Below are 16,086 nucleotides of genomic sequence, written 5' to 3'. Positions count from 1 at the left end.
ACCATCTCAAAAGGATTTCTCGGGGAACTTTGCCACTGAGTCTAAAATCTTTGCAGAGAATCTGAGATGATGATTATTTATTAATATTATTTGAATAAAAACAAAGCAGAGCATCTCTCGTGAAATGTCAAAGACACATTCAATAACCACAGCAGCCAGGTGTGCATGTGCTCTCGACACGCAATTGAAATGGACCAATGGAAGGAGGTCACTGCCTAGGACACAGACTCACACACACACACACACACACACACACACACACACACACACAATACTAGTTCATCCATACAGGCCAACACACATCAGTGGGGGCTCTGATAGAATGTGTAATAAATGGTGCCGGTACTAATATCAGTCATCGAATAAAATGTAGAGAGTCTTTCCTCATCCCAAACATGGGGGGAAAGCCTAAATAAATAGTCAAGCAAAAAATGAAACCCATACAAAAACAACCTGTGCTGTAAAGTACTACAAAGCATGTCTTCTTTTTGCACTAGACTCTGTGTGACCTCACCGTCCCTTCCAGGGACACAGACAAGCTTCTGATGACTCATGCCTTGGTCTTCACAGGAATCCTCTTAGCTGAGATAAATGCTCCCCTCATAAACACTCCCCTCACCATCACTTACATTCCTGCTTGCCTGGCAGTGATGGTGTTTTCCTGACTTCACCCTTACTGAAGATTCCCAGAACATTCCTCCTGGAACTATGCACTCTTTCCAGGGACCCAGAAATCTCCCACATGGCAATTAGCAATATGGAGTGTTTCCTTCTATTCTCTTTCTGATATTTGACCTTAGACATTTGTTTTTGTTTGAGAGGAGAGAGAAACTCGAAGGACATTGTTTTTCTCATAGGAATTTAGCATTATTTCCATTATGCTAATGTCAGCAATAAAGGATTGGGTCCAGAAAGAAGCCAAATGATAAGTTTGAGAGTGAGAACGATTTTCTTAGATTGCGAAACAAGCAGATGCTTTTGCCCCATGCCATGGGAATAGTCAGCCCTTCTTTTTCTAAGACATCCCTGTTTTCCCAGTAGAAAAGCATTCTGCCCAACAACCTGAGGCAACGAGTCCAGTCATGACTTTGAGTGGTTTGGGATGTCTCTTAGCTCCTAACAAAACAGATGCCTGGGCTGAGTGAACGCAATATAGATGATTTGACCTGAAGTGGGATGGAGAGCTGTCTGTCATCAGCAGTCTTCCCCTTTTGATGATGAATTGGCACTGTGCTGATTGAAGAATCTGCAGACAGACTAAACATGAGGTTGGAAGGCGAAGCTGAGACAAACAGGAGAGACAAGGCTAGCTTCAGAACCGTTCAAGACAGTCTCGGTCTGCCAGCTAGTCTGCAACTGCTGGGCCAAGGGATGGCTCTAAGCTCAGGAGCCAGCAGCTCAGTCTTATTTGTTTATTGCACAGTGAATATGAATGGACGCACAGTATCTTCTAGAGACAGATCTCCAATGGTATAGCATCTTCTCTCACAGCAGCGTTCAGCTGGGGAGTAGCTTAACTGGTAAAGTGATTAACTTGCAAGTACGAGGACCCACCTGAGCCTCACTGGCCAGCCAGCCCAATAACTTGGCAAGCTCTAAGCCAATGAGAGACCCCGTCTCAAAAAGACAAAATGACATTCAGGGCTGTCTTCTGCTCCCCACATGCTCCTCTCTCTCTCTCTCTCTCTCTCTCTCTCTCTCTCTCTCTCTCTCACACACACACACACACAATCACACACATATACTTACACACTAACAGGCACACAAACTCACTCCTTTCACCCTTGAAGCCGGGCTGATGATAAGGCTTGTTTTGGTCAATGCAACAACAGAACCATCATATAGAGGCCAAGTCTTGGATGTTTCCACACACAGGCTCATTCCTGTACTATCCTGGGGTGAGACTCTGTTTGCACTGGGGTTCCATAAGCACCACAGTGTAAGCAGGCCTGAGTGAGATGGCTGCACAATCAGGTCTCTGCTGTGGTCTCCTGTCCACTCAGCCAAGAGCCCAACAATTGCCTGATTTCTCAGTAAACAACTGAGAAACCCTGTCTGGAAAAAACAAAAACAAAAAACAAACAAACAAAAATAGCGGCCATGTGTTACCTCCTGGTTGTTTTCCCTAGTAATATCGGCCATGCTCATTCTGAAAGATAACCCAGTTCCAATTCACTTACTGAGGTGTTGGTAGGTTTCTCTGTATTGCTTTCGAGCCTGTCCTGGAACTAGCTCTGTAGACCAGGCTGGCCTGGAACTGACAGAGATCCACCTGCCTCTGCCTCTGGAGTGGTGGGATTAAAGGTATGCACCACCAATGTCCGGCCATGGCACATAATAGGTATAAGAGCTCAGCCGAGAGTTTAAAAAACTGAATAGTGGACTTGATCAAACAATGACATCAGTATTTAAAATGCAATATATTAAAAAACCAAGGAAAAATAAGAATTCACAGGATACTAATAAAGCTTAGGAAAGTCACTCAACATGCAACTAGAATGATCATAAGAAAGATGATTTTTTTTTAAAAATAAACAGACACTAAAAAGCTTCCCAAATCATGAGAACAATAAACCACCATGTCCAAGAATTTCACTAACTCCCAAGTACAAGAAATATCAAGAAAACCATATCAATACACATCAAATTCAAATCAATGACAAAAAATAATCTTCAGAGCAGTCAGAGAAAACAGATACGACACACAAAGAGCAACAGTGAATATGGAAAGTTATTGTCAAAACCGATGGCAAAGAGATGAAATAACAAAGAAGAAGAAATACAGATGAGAAGCAAACAGAGAACTCCATTAATAATTCCTTTGGGGGGCATGCAGAAGAGTCATACTTTATTTAAACTAGAAAATGTGCTTGCTTTAAATTGCCCCACAAATGATATAGCTTACATAGGTTTGAAGAAGTGGAAAATTCCTAAGAATAATGGAAACACAAGTTGAAATAGTTATCTGGAAATACATATAACACACTAAAAAGAAGACCCACCTTCCTCAGACACTCTTTGTCCCAAAACTGCAGTTCTGAATACATCCTGAGGGAATTGCAAGGAATTTGTAGAGATCAAACACACTATTCTTTAGGTAGTAAAACTCACAGAAATCTATAGCAGCCACAGCAGCATCTAAGGGGCTGTAGATTTTTACACAGTTTCTATTATTGTTTACAAAATGTAAATATCTTGTAATTGACATGTTAAATCGCCCTCTGGACTAATGTACTTAGAGAATATTTTCCACGCAGAACTACATAGCTATAAAACTGAGTCCTTTATTGCTTCCTTTACTAGGTATTTCAGTTATTTTATTGTATCATATTTAGGTTGTTGGATATGTTTTTAGACGAATTGGCTAGCAATTTTTGGTATTTCACATGCCGTAGCTTTCTGTAAATGCTTCTAAGACAAGGGAAGGAGGAGATGAGATGATAGTTTTCATTTCCCTTTTATCAAGTCTCTTGTTTACAAACTCCATTAGTTAAAATCAGAGAGATGTATGTAGTTATCAGATGCCTTTAGGGCTTTTATGTTTTTGTTTTTAAATTGGGGATAATTTTTCCCTTTTCTTTTTTCCTTTTGTTGAAAAGAGGTTCTTTTCTCATGCAATATATCCTGATTACATTTTCCCCTCCCTACAGTCCTCCCAGTTCCTCCATTGCCTCCAGTTCTTCCCCTCCCTTCCAGATCCACTCCTTTTCTGTCTCTTATTAGAAAAGGACAAGCTTCAAGAGACAACCAAACATGATAAAATAAAATGAATAAAAAGCTATCATATCAAAATTGGACATGGCAACCCAACAGGAGGAAAAAGAGTCCCAAAAGTAGGCACAAGAGTCTGATGGGAGATGTCAGTCTGTAAATATGTTTCTCACATTGGTTAATGAATAAAGACCTGTTGGCCAATAGGAAAGCAAAATGGGCGGGACTAGGAGACAAGGAGAGGTAGGAGGAGAGTTAACTTGTATGACCAAGAGAGCAGAGGTCCAGATCCTCTCTCTGGTAAGATAAGACCACGTGGAAATATTTAGATTGATAGAAATGGTTTAATATTTAAGACAGAGCTAGCCAATGAGAAATGCTAGTAGCAGGCCAACAGCTTTATATCTAATACAGTGTCTCTGTGTGTTATTTGGTGGCTAACGCGATTGTAGGACCAGGCTGGCGGGAAAACTACTCATAATATCAACTTAATAAACATTATATTTGGCAAACCCACAGCCCACATTATCCTAAGTGGAGAAAGACTAAAATCAGGGATGAAATAGGCTGTCCACTACCCCAACTCCTTTTTCAAAATAGTATCAGAAGCACTTTCTGAAGCAATAAGGCAAGAGAAGAAAATTAAAGGCATACAAACAGGAAAGAAGTTGAATTATCCCTATTTGCAGATGATATTATCCAAAAAATCCCCCAGAAAACCTAGAAACATTTAACAACCTCAGGAAAGGAGCCGGTAATAAAATCAACTTTAGAAATCAGTAGTCTTCTCTACAACACCAAATGCACTAAGAAAGTGATCATGGACAAACTCCTATTTATGACAGTATCAAAGACAATAAAATATCTTGAAATAAACCTAATCAAGAAGATGAAAGACCTCTACAATGAAAATTTCAAATATTTGAAGAAAGAGATAGGCACTAGAAAATGGAAAGCCATCCCTACTCATGGATTGGTAGAAATAATATTGTGAAAATGACCATCCTACCAAAAACAACTTACAGAATCATGAAAATGATCAACTTGGCAAGATACACATAAAGGCACAATAAGTGGCATTCATATTATCAGTGGCAACCAACTATTGTCTAATTGGACTTAAGGCTCACTCAACAGGAGGAAAGTCACACCAGATCCTAGAAACTTAGCAGCTTCCTATGGCTAGGGAGGTCGTCGACCTTGCTACTTTGCTACTTTGCTAGACCAGCATAATCCCTTCCTACATTCTAAATCTTGTTCTCATATCCACAGATGAGAATAACTCCCCTCTCTCATCAAAGAAGCCTCCCATACAACGAATGGAGAGCATCACAGAAAACCACACTGGACATAATACAGAGAGCAACAGATTGTGGAGAGCCCAGCCCTTAAGGGCACATCTACACCACAACTTCTGCATCCATGGCTCAGGGACCATCTCCAAAAAGGGGATGGAAATAGAATAAGCACCAGAATGCTGGGAAGTTGGCTGTGAAATAGTCTCTCCAAGACATGGCTACATAAACAGGACGGGAACAATGGCAATATCAATAGACACGTTAACATGGAAAGAGGAAAGTTTGCCGGGGGTTCCCACCCATAGACAGTGAACTCCAGACAGTTAATTTCTACTGGGAGAAGGAGATTTGACCTTCCCTAGGGATGAGTCCCTTACTGGTTTCCAAAAGCAGAATGGTCAGCCTTGAAATCACACACACATACATATATATGTTACATACATGTATATAAAAATAATGATAAAAAGAAAAGGATGCTATCAAAGTGGGAATTGGGAGCTATCTCATGAGACTGGTTCAAGAGGATTGCTGGGAGGGGCTGTAGAGGAAAAGGGTGGGAAATGTGATATAATTCTAATTCCACTTTTTAAAAACAATTTAAATTTTTCAAAAGAAAAATTGTTTTTTATATTGATAAGATACATACACCTCTAGACAGAATAATAATGAAAAATGACATAAAACAACAGTACCAAGCACAGAGAGATGACATCACTGCAAAACATATAGACACTGAAAGAACAAGAGGCAACTATAGACAATTGTGGGTAATCAACTTGATTAATTATACTATTTAGAAAAAGCTCTGAAAGACAAAAGTCACGGAAACACAATAAAAAAGAAAAGGAAGACCTAAGGGTTCATAATGGTTGAGGATCTGTTAAAGAAATAAAATGTATGGTCACAAGCTTTCCCAGAAGAAAGTCCAGCTGTCTTCATGGACAAATTCTAAAGACCATTTAGGGAAAAGTTGTCCTGGGTCCAAAGAGCAGCTCTATATTTTCTAGAAGAAATCCATTTCATGACATTTTGTGAATCTGAAATTATACCAGTATACAATCATTTCAGAAACAGTTTAGCGATTTCTTAAAAAGCTAAGCATGCCCTACTATATGGCTCAGTCATTCCATGCTTAGTCATTTACCCAAGAGAAACAAAAGCATGCCCAGAAACACTGGCTGTCAAAATCACTAACCACTCAAATGTCTACCAACAGTTAATTCAACTAATCATGATGGACTACTATACAGCCAAGAAAGGGAATGTGCTAGATGAATGACTGTCAAGACAATTCTGCTAAATAAAAGCAGTCAATTCCCCAGGAATACAACACATTAACAGAAAACTCATTTAAACATGTAAATGATTCCATAATGAAAGTGGTTGCTTAGGGATGGGGACAGACAACAGTAACTACAAAGAGGCATGAGAACAATACTATAGGCGATAGATATAGCCATGTGCATTACCTCTGAGGTGGGAATGGCTTTGTTGGGACACATGCGATAGAATTCCTATGGAACTTTTGTCAATTTTACTGTGAAAATATCCTTTTATTAGTTCAAGTGAAATAAAATCGGATTGGTAAAAGAAGCAAATGTTCTCCACATAAAAATGTAATCTCTAATTAAATATTTAAATAGGCCAAGCAAAAAAGTTTTCACTGAATCTGATATTTCAAGTTGTCACCTAATTCACCAGTGGGAAATGCAATAGAAAGATTTAAATGGTCACAAAAGAGTAGAATGCGGATGAATTCTGTTGAAAGGTGGGGTGGCTTCCCCACTGAGCTGTGAAAACTGAGTGTCACATGACCTAGGGGATAAAGATGAACTGGCCAAGGGAACTGACTTCTGGACAGACACTGCCCTAGCTCACAGCTGTGCCACAGGTTAGGTGAGTGGCATGTCATGAAAAAAAATCAGGTGACAGGCCCAAACTGCTCCCTTCACACATCCAGGAAGAGGGAAAGGAAGGAGCCAGGGAACCCATGATCCTTCTAGAAGACATGTCTCCAGTGACCTAAAGGCCTTTCTCTAGGCTCTGCCTCCTGAAGGTTCAACTCCCTCCCATAAATACCAGGCCGTTAACACTTGCAAAACCACCAAGCTACAGTCCCCTAAACTAGGAAAATCTTTCACATCTCCTAGACCACGACCAGGAAAACTGATGAAGTAAACAAGTCCCAGAGCTAACTCCAGGAGCATGCTATTGTCCTCCTCACCACTACAGCAACCCAGGGGACACAGCCATCCAGAGGGCTGTGAATTGCAGGCTACAGATTCCCTCTTGCTCTCTTTAGCAGCTCCATACACTTTGCAGCTCCAAGCTCCCAGGCCATGGGAGGGAATCATAGTATCCACGCAGAGAGCTAGGGAGGCTGGTCCCCCAGGGAGTCTCACATTACCTGACTGGCTCATGGGAAGGCACAGGGCCATTCCTTCAGGCCCTGGCTGTCCTCAGGCTTCAGCCATCTGCTGGCTGCTGTTGCTGGCCCTGACCTTGGCACCGAGAAAGTCTTGCCTGTTCCCTCCTTCCCTTGACTTTCCAGCCTTCTATCCAAGACCACGAGTTCTCCAGCACAAAGGAGGCCAGACCTCTCTTGTCATGGTTCCATGTCCCCCTTGCATGGCTTCAGGACTCCACCACTCTGGCAGGTTCCAGAAGCACCGAATGCCATCAGCTGTCTGGCAGGTCTGGCTGTCAGACTGATGTCCATCCCGCTCCCTTTGTTATTCCACACCATCTCCTCATCTCCCTTCTTGTCTAGCACTTGGAGATCATGTTTTAAACAAAGGCATAGACTCAACCCACCTCCTTAGCTCCTCTTGACTCTGTCCCTCACGCCCAACCCTCACCAGGTAAATCAAGGAAAATAAGAAAAATCTTAGGTTGGCAGCTTAATTTCACATATTCATGAAGGGGTATCCCTCTGAAAGAAGGGCCTCCTTTCTTCATGGCCTTCCTTTCCTTTCCCTCCTTCCTTCCTCCCTCCCTTCCTTCCTTCCTACCTCTCTCTCCCTTCTTCCCTTTCTTTTTCTTTTTCTTTCTTTTTTTGTATGTGTGTGATATGTATACAGTGTATGCATATGTTCACAGTACTGACATTGAACCTAGCACCTCATTCAGGCAAGCCAGACCCTTTGCTACCGGAGCTACAGTGCCACCCCTAGTCCTAGATGGCCTGCATTTTCCTTGCTGATTTACAAAGGCTCATTTTCTTTGTGGCAGTTATGATGGTGGAAACTATATTTGTTGGCTCCTTTTTCTGTACATAAATCTCTAATCCCTAGGAAGCTAAGGCCTGGGTGTGCTTCCCCAAATGCTGGATTAACATGTCCAAGCACAGGGCGCACACTCAGTAAATAGCTGCTATATGCAAACCATGGGTTTGTAGGACTAGTGTCCCTGATGCACAGCATGTCCAAAAGCAAACCCGTAGAGGCACAGGAGCCTCTATTATGAGACAACACTAAGTTACTTCTTGCTGCTTGCTGGTCTTGGAGGAAACTCATGGAAGGGGGAGGGTGTACAGGCACTAAATAAGTGGGGGTCTATTTTTCTGAATAGGAAATTGTAATCAGTAATCCTTGGATAATGCCAGTGGAAAACAGAGACAACTGAGAATTATTTGTCCCACTGCAAGAGCATGCCAGACAGGGGTAGTGCCACACAAGGCTTACGTCAGAGCACTTAGCTGTTCTCAGACATGCAGGGACCAGACCTACCTGTACCTCCTTGTTACAGTCTCATGCAAGCCTCCATGTTCTCATTTGCAAGCAGAATTATAATACGGGGTACTTAAGGGCACATGAGTGGGGGGGGACTGCAAACCCCACTGTCCAAAAGAAAACAAAACAGGAAGAAGAGGTTACAAGCAGTCCATGTGCTTGGTACTTGGTGAAGAGGGCTTCTGGCTAACGCCCACCTACCAGGAAGGCTGGGAAACAGGCAGAAAGGAGTACAGTTGGAGTGGGAAGCTCTGAGAGTGGAGGCCCAAGAACACGGAGCAGCATGAAATGCTCCCAGCAAGCACACACTGACACAACCCTGAAAAGTCACATGAACACTGGGTTCTCTGGGTTATAGTCGTGCTTAATATTTTCTCCAAGTTGCTTTTTAGTTTTTTTAACAAAGTGACCGGTCAAGGAAAGTGAGGCATCTTCACCGCATGACTTTGCAGGCTCAACATACGTGGTCCTAGACCACAGGAGGTAAGTGAAGCCACCCCTAGTCTGGAAGCCTAGGATGAATGTGTGACCGTAAGTGTCAAAAGCTGGGACAGAGACAAGAATATACATCCACAATGTGTTCAATGTGGACAAGTCAGGGACATTACATGAAACAAATGCCATTTTCTTTGGTCTTGGCATATTAAGAAGAATCAAATGAGGAGAGAGAAGAGAAGATACAACGACTTTACAAGAGCAGCCCCAGGACATCCTGGTTTGCTGATTGGATAGTTTCTGTGAACCTGAACTACAGTGAGGATGTGCATGTCAATACCAACAAGGCTGAAAGGCCTGGACAGAAGCCAGACGTGATCACACATGGCCTGCCACTGGACAGCAAGGAGGTGGCCAAAGTCCCCAAGAAGGAAAAGCCACCCACTCAGAGCTGTAGTTTAGAAAGGAAATGGGACATAGCCTACTACAGTGTCCAGTTTCAGGCAGTAATGGTGAGGAGTCAGATCCCACGCATATGCCAGAACAAAAACCTCCAGGATCTGCTGAAGACAGATGTTCTTGAGTAGGTCAGGAGCTAATGCAGAGCTCCAGGACTCTAGTGCACGAAATCACTATGTGATGTCACCAGACCCTACATAAACTTACTCCATCATGGGACCTGCATTCTTCCTCTTGTGCACTCTGGATAGAATGCAATGGATTACTTAGGACCACACTTTGCTTTCTTGAGCCTCTTATTGCTTGTCATGAGATTGCTATCAAGACTTAGTGACATGCAGCAGGAATTCCACAGCACAAAGAGCAGACAACTTCAACTGAATGGCAGAGCATCCACCGCCCTCGCCTTCTTTTCGTCAGGGTGACATTAGTTATCATCATGGAGAAAGGGGATGCCCTTTACACTGCATCCCATGCTATTTGGAATTTTTCTCAACAATGTTTAATTTCTTTTTTTATTTGTTTTTTGTTGTTGTTGTTATCTAAGTTGATCAACCAATTTAAATTTTTAAATGCTCCATTGGACAGTAAAAATCTGAACTCCACTGACACAATTAAAAAGAAAAACAAAAACAAAAAAAAATTTAAGCAGATAAAGTGATAGAACACAGCCAGTAAGTATTTGGAACCCAGAAAAGCACAGAGATCACGTCTCGGTAAAGAGCTGTGACTGGAAACTCCAGACAAGGACATTGAGGTGCATGTAGATACTAACAAGGTCAGCATAAGCAATCAAGCCAAAGAAGACGGGGGGGGGGGGAGCCCTGAGCAGTGAGATCCACACAAATGGTCCATCTGGAGAACGCAAGTAGGGTGAGGAAGACACCAGTGCCCCATGCTACACACAGGACAAAGGTCCAAGGTCAAAGGCATGGCTAGCATTAAGATGTGTGGGCTGGGGTGAAAGTGCACACAGGGAAAACAGAATGGCAACATGTTAAGAAGAACGCTTCCGCTCCAGGCACTGCTATGGAAAAAGGACAAAGACAGATCGTCAAGAGAAAAAGCATGGCAAGGGAAAGTTTGGGTAGCATGTTAATGTCTGTGTAAATGATTCAGAACACTGATGTCATTATGCAGGTGTACGCTGGCCCCAGAAGTACAGACACTGAGTCACCACGAGTGTCCCTTTCCAAAGACAGGAAGAAGTGCCACTACCACTGTCTTTCCTCCCTGTACAAAACTTAACATTTTATACTGCACACATGTAAAACCGTGAAACAAACAGCGAATTTAAAATAGCATAGTCTGTGTTATAGTCTAGTAGCTCCACTTTTGGGATCATATACTTGATATCTGCATGCCCATGGTCATCAACGCAGACAAGTCAACATATGAGCACAAGTCATATATTCATCAACAGAGGAGTGGATGAAGGGAATGTCCTATAAAAATTTAATGGAAAATCATTTAAAAACAAGAAAATATTGCTATCTCTAAGGTGGGATTTGTGCTAAGTTTAGTAAGTCATATAAAACATATAAACATATAAAACACTACATGGCTCTTTAACTATCTATCTATCTATCTACTTATCTACTTATGTATACAGTAATGGAGATTGAACCTAGGGCCTCTCACATAGTAGACAAGCATTGTATTATTGAGCTATATCATCAAGCCTGCATAATCCCTCTTGTATGAGACATCTAAAGCATCACAGATGTAAATAAAGACTGTAGAACAGAGAGGATGAGGAAAGGGAGGATTGGGAATTACTGTTGAATAGGTATACAGTGACAGCTATACAGATAAATGAGATGTATACTATAATAGCTTGGTGGGTCTCACACTTTGTCTCTGATCATCCACACCACAAAGCAACAAACCCCGTGTGCCGTGTGCCTCACTAACTCTTCTAACTCCCTAAGGTAGTGCCATTACTGGGTTTATCCTCCCCCAGGAAGACAGAAAACCTCTGCAGGGACAATTATAGAAGCCAGATCATTCTGAACATCTAAGGTTTCTGAACATCATTCCAGGAAGCAGATAGGCAACTCCTGCCTCCAATAAGCAAGCAGTGGCACTATCTCAAGTAGGAAGACAGAGTTCATGCTAATGGCACACAGGTCCCTCAGTGTTTATCTCAGCATGACCACAGGAAGTCCCTCCTAAAATCTGGTCCCAAGGATCCTCCAAGGCCCTCACACTAGGCAGTTCTGCTGAGGACTCATCCTAAGTAAACTCTCTAGTCTAAGCACAACGACTGATTGTCTTAACGTTAGCCCTTTGTGTCCCTCACTCCACTTGTTCAGTGTAATCACTACCCAGCTGCCTCCTGCTACCATTTCTGAAAACCCCCCACAAGATGGAGACAGCACCCTCAGGGAGAGAATGAGCATATGCCCGGCCTCTACCAAGGCCCATGGCCACAAACTTACTTGTGCTGAAGCTATTGTTTATTTGTTTCCTTTGAATACTTGAGCTGAATGGTTCAAATATTCCCTTAATTTTGTTGTCTCTCAGAAAGAAAATATTTAGACCTTCTCTGCTCAAAAAACACATTTTCCAAATTGAGGCATTTTTCAAAGTCTGATTTCATTACACAGTTGCGCCTTGTAGCCTTGAGGATATTTGTAAACAGTCCCAGCTTTCTCGTTTTGTTTTGGCACAATCTAAATTCCAATTTCATGAAAATTAGTGCTGTGCTCTCTGTTTCTCGAAGACTGCTTTAAACAATTCTGTCACAGAGGGGAGATGGATTTACCTTAATATCCTTGTATTGGTTTAATTTTTACAAAGTTTTCATCAGTATTTCCTTCCTGTGATGGCTAATCTTGGTTGTCCACTTGACTACATCTGGAACTAACTAAAATATACACATCTGGGCACACCTGTGAGGAGTTTTTCTAGACTGGATTGTTTGAGCTGGGAAGAAGCATCCTAATTCCAGATGATTCAAAGTGGAAAGATGTACCCTTAATCCAGATCATCTGAGATCAGCTCTGGGCCATACCTGGTGGCTGCCAACATAAAAGGACATGGAAGAAATAAGATTTTTCTTTTTGCTTGTTTGCCCTCACTTTTGTTGGCATGTTCATCTATCCTGCTGCCGATGCATTACTTTACTGGTATTAGAATCTATTCATTTTGGATTCCAATATAGACTGAAAATTAGCTGAGACATTCAGTCTCACAGACTGAACAACTACTTGACTCCTAGCTTTCTGGTCAGGAGATAGCCATTGTTGGACTAACCAGACCATAGCCTATAACCCACTCTCATAAAGCTCTTTTTAGTATACAGATTTATTCTATCAGTTTTGTTCCTCTGGAACCTTGACTAATACAATTTAATTCCAAGTTTTATTAACACCCAACTTGTTTACATGCCTAAACAAGCCTGAGGAATGGAAAACTTTGAGAAATGATTATGCCTGCTTTTAAAGTGGTTCAAGGTGCCTTGATGGGGCATTGCCATTGGCCTGATTTTCCTAGGACTATGAAAATTCAATCTCATTTCCAAATCAAAATTATGAGGGTTCTAAAGTTATAGACCTGTGCAGGGCTCAGGCATTACATTTACTAGTTAGGGTGGGAGGTGATTGCTAACAAAAGATGTAGGTTTCTCATTGCAAAACCATAACTATTGTTCATAATATTTCAGTTTATTTCCTGAACTGTTTCTTTTGGCTCTTAATCATATATATATATGATTTACTGAGATTATATATAATCTCAGTAATAAATCCTAAAAATTCTATTGAGTATGTATCTATGTATCTCAGTAAAAATAGCTATGTGTCTCAATAGAGAAAAATACCGATAGATATGTAATTGCATTATAAATAACATGTAAAGTATTCAAATGTCAAGCAATAAACTTCATAAAATGTCCATTATTGTGACTGCAATTGATATAATACACTCAGGCAACAGCAGAAAAATGTGACTTGCGGCCCAGGGCTCTAATGCATCCATTTATGTTCTGTTTGTCTGTCTATTTAGTTAACATCTATTTACATTTATATACCTATTATCTATCTACCTGTCTATTATTCATCCATCTCTCCCTACATTCCTATCATCTACCCACCTACCTATATATCTATTTCTATCTACCTGTCTGCCTATCAGTTATCTATATTTTGTATCTATATAACATTCACCTTTCTTTATATTTATCTATGTAACATCCATTTCTCTATCACATGACTCTATCAACCCATCTTGTCACAAAACAACAAGCTAGTAAGGCTAGAGTAAGTGGTAGTCAGGCTCAGTGAATTCTTGGCATAATGAAACTGCACTTTTGTCATTTCAAGTCATCATCACACAATTTTAAAATCCACACAGAAAGAATGTCCAGAAGGGATATGCAAAGATAAAGAAAGGAATAAGCTCCAGAAAGTTGTGTTACTAGCCAGTGGCTAAGGCATTGTTGCTATAGCAATAACATGCCATGAAAAAGAGCAGGAGCCTAGAAAGTGGCTCCTATCACTACTGACCTCCAGTGGCTCGCTTTCAGTATACAGGCTCTCTGGGAGTTTAATGCCAGTAGCTGCTTCAAGCTGAGGAGTGTGGAGCCCTCATTACTTGGAGCCTACTAGATGTCTCCGTGGGTGCCATACAGATGCCTCACACCTTGTATGCCCCATCTTGAATTAACTGCCTATGAGATCGCTACCCCTACTTTCTCTTCTTATAACACATCTAAATTTTGTTTCAGATATACAGATGGGGTGGGGGGGGATCATGGTACTCAAGTGAGTGATTTCAGGACCTGGACCCCAGACCTTCTAGGTTAGTCAGGGCTAGGACTTCCAAATCTTGGGAAGTAGGCCATGCTGAGCCATCCTTTTCAAGTCCTAGGGATAACATTGTTCAAGCCTGCCTAGGGCTCTGGACCCATGGACTTTCTGCTCTTATAAATTTACAACTTGGAAATCCCCAAACTGTTCTAGACTAGTGAGTGGATGATTCACTGGATCCTTGAGGCAATGTTAACCATGGTTCTACCATAGACAGGTCCTGGTCCTATGGAAGACACAATGACAGTACCTGGTTTAGTCTCAGAAGGACTTGTTGCCTAATATGGCTTGGAAGAAAATGGTCCCCAAAGGGAGTGGCACTCTTAGGAGGTGTGGCCTTGTTGCTGTAGGAGTGGTCTTATTGGAGGAAATGTGTCACTGTGGAGGTGGGCTTTGGGTTCTCATATATGCTCAAGCTGCACCCAGATCACAGTAAAATCCCAAAAAGAGTGGAACCTGTGCTAAGGCCAGTATCTTTAACTGATTTCCCTCGCACCAAGTCCTGACTTTGCCCAAGTATCTCCAATTCAGGGTCACCATTGGCTGTGAAATCTGACAGTTTGATATGGATTCATTAGTGTTGTATACCAGGACTGTCTAATCCTTATTTTGCATGGCATTGTGACTTAAGCTTATCACCTACAAAGAAAAAGAATCAAGTTACAACAGATACACATACCCATCTCTCTCTCTCTCACACACACACACACACACACACACACACACACACACACACACATATCTCGTAACCTGTTAAATAAGTTTACAATTTTGTGTTGGGATATATTTATAGTTATCCTGCTGTCCTTAGCCATGAGTTGGATACCCCAGAGAGGCAAATTCTTCTACCTGTAACTTAAGATTTTGTTTGTTCCACACCCCAGCCAAACTTCCTGTGGTGATTCAAAAGAAAATGGCCCCCCCCAGAGAGAGTGGCACTAGTAGGTGTGGCCTTGTTGGAGGAAGTGTATCACTCTGGAGATGGGCTTTGAGGTCTCTTTTGCTCAAGCTTCCCTCAGTGTGACAGTCAGTTGACTTCCTGTTGCCTGCAAGATGTAGAATTCTCAGCTCCAGCACCACATCTGCCTGTACACTGACATGCTCCCTATCATGATGACGATGATGATGATGGATAAACCTCTAAAACTGTAAGCTAGCCCCCTCATTTAAATGTTTTTCTTGTAAGAGTTGCTTGCCATGGTCATGGCATCTCTTTACAGTAATAAGAACCTTAACTATAACACCACCTAGCTCCAGAGATGCTCGGTAAAACACTTCCACATACACAAAAGAGAATCTGAACCTGAAATACTGGTCCCATTAAAAAAAAACAAAAAAAAACAAAAAAAAAAAAAAAAAAAAAAAAAAAAACCATGATTGAGACAAGAGACCACTGTAGTCACTCATGTCTAGATTCCTGGTGATGTTCCACCATCCGTTCCCTTCCCTCTCTCCTGGCTGTGGACAATGAGCTTCCTGCAGTACTCCTGTGTGGTCAATTTTCTTTCCTCACCAAAATAGCCCTCTAAGGGAAAAGGTTGGTGCAATCAGCATTTTACCCTCAGGGGGTAAGTAGCTTGCCAGTGAGTGAGTTGGAAATCTAAAAGCCTTCTCTACTCCAACTCCTGCACTCTTGCCATT

General features: G+C 41.7%; 1 protein-coding gene across 1 annotated transcript in view; it reads right to left on the bottom strand.

Annotated features, from left to right (window-relative positions):
* Fhod3 (formin homology 2 domain containing 3) overlaps positions 1-16,086 on the bottom strand; it is a 397,434-nt gene that overhangs the window by 76,550 nt on the left and 304,798 nt on the right. The gene's annotated exons all lie outside the window — the stretch shown is intronic.

The sequence above is a fragment of the Phodopus roborovskii genome, unplaced genomic scaffold, assembly GCF_943737965.1.
Source record: "Phodopus roborovskii unplaced genomic scaffold, PHOROB, whole genome shotgun sequence".
NCBI lineage: Eukaryota > Metazoa > Chordata > Mammalia > Rodentia > Cricetidae > Phodopus > Phodopus roborovskii.
Note: the sequence above shows the minus strand (reverse complement) of the source record. Positions and strands in the feature narration are given on the sequence as shown.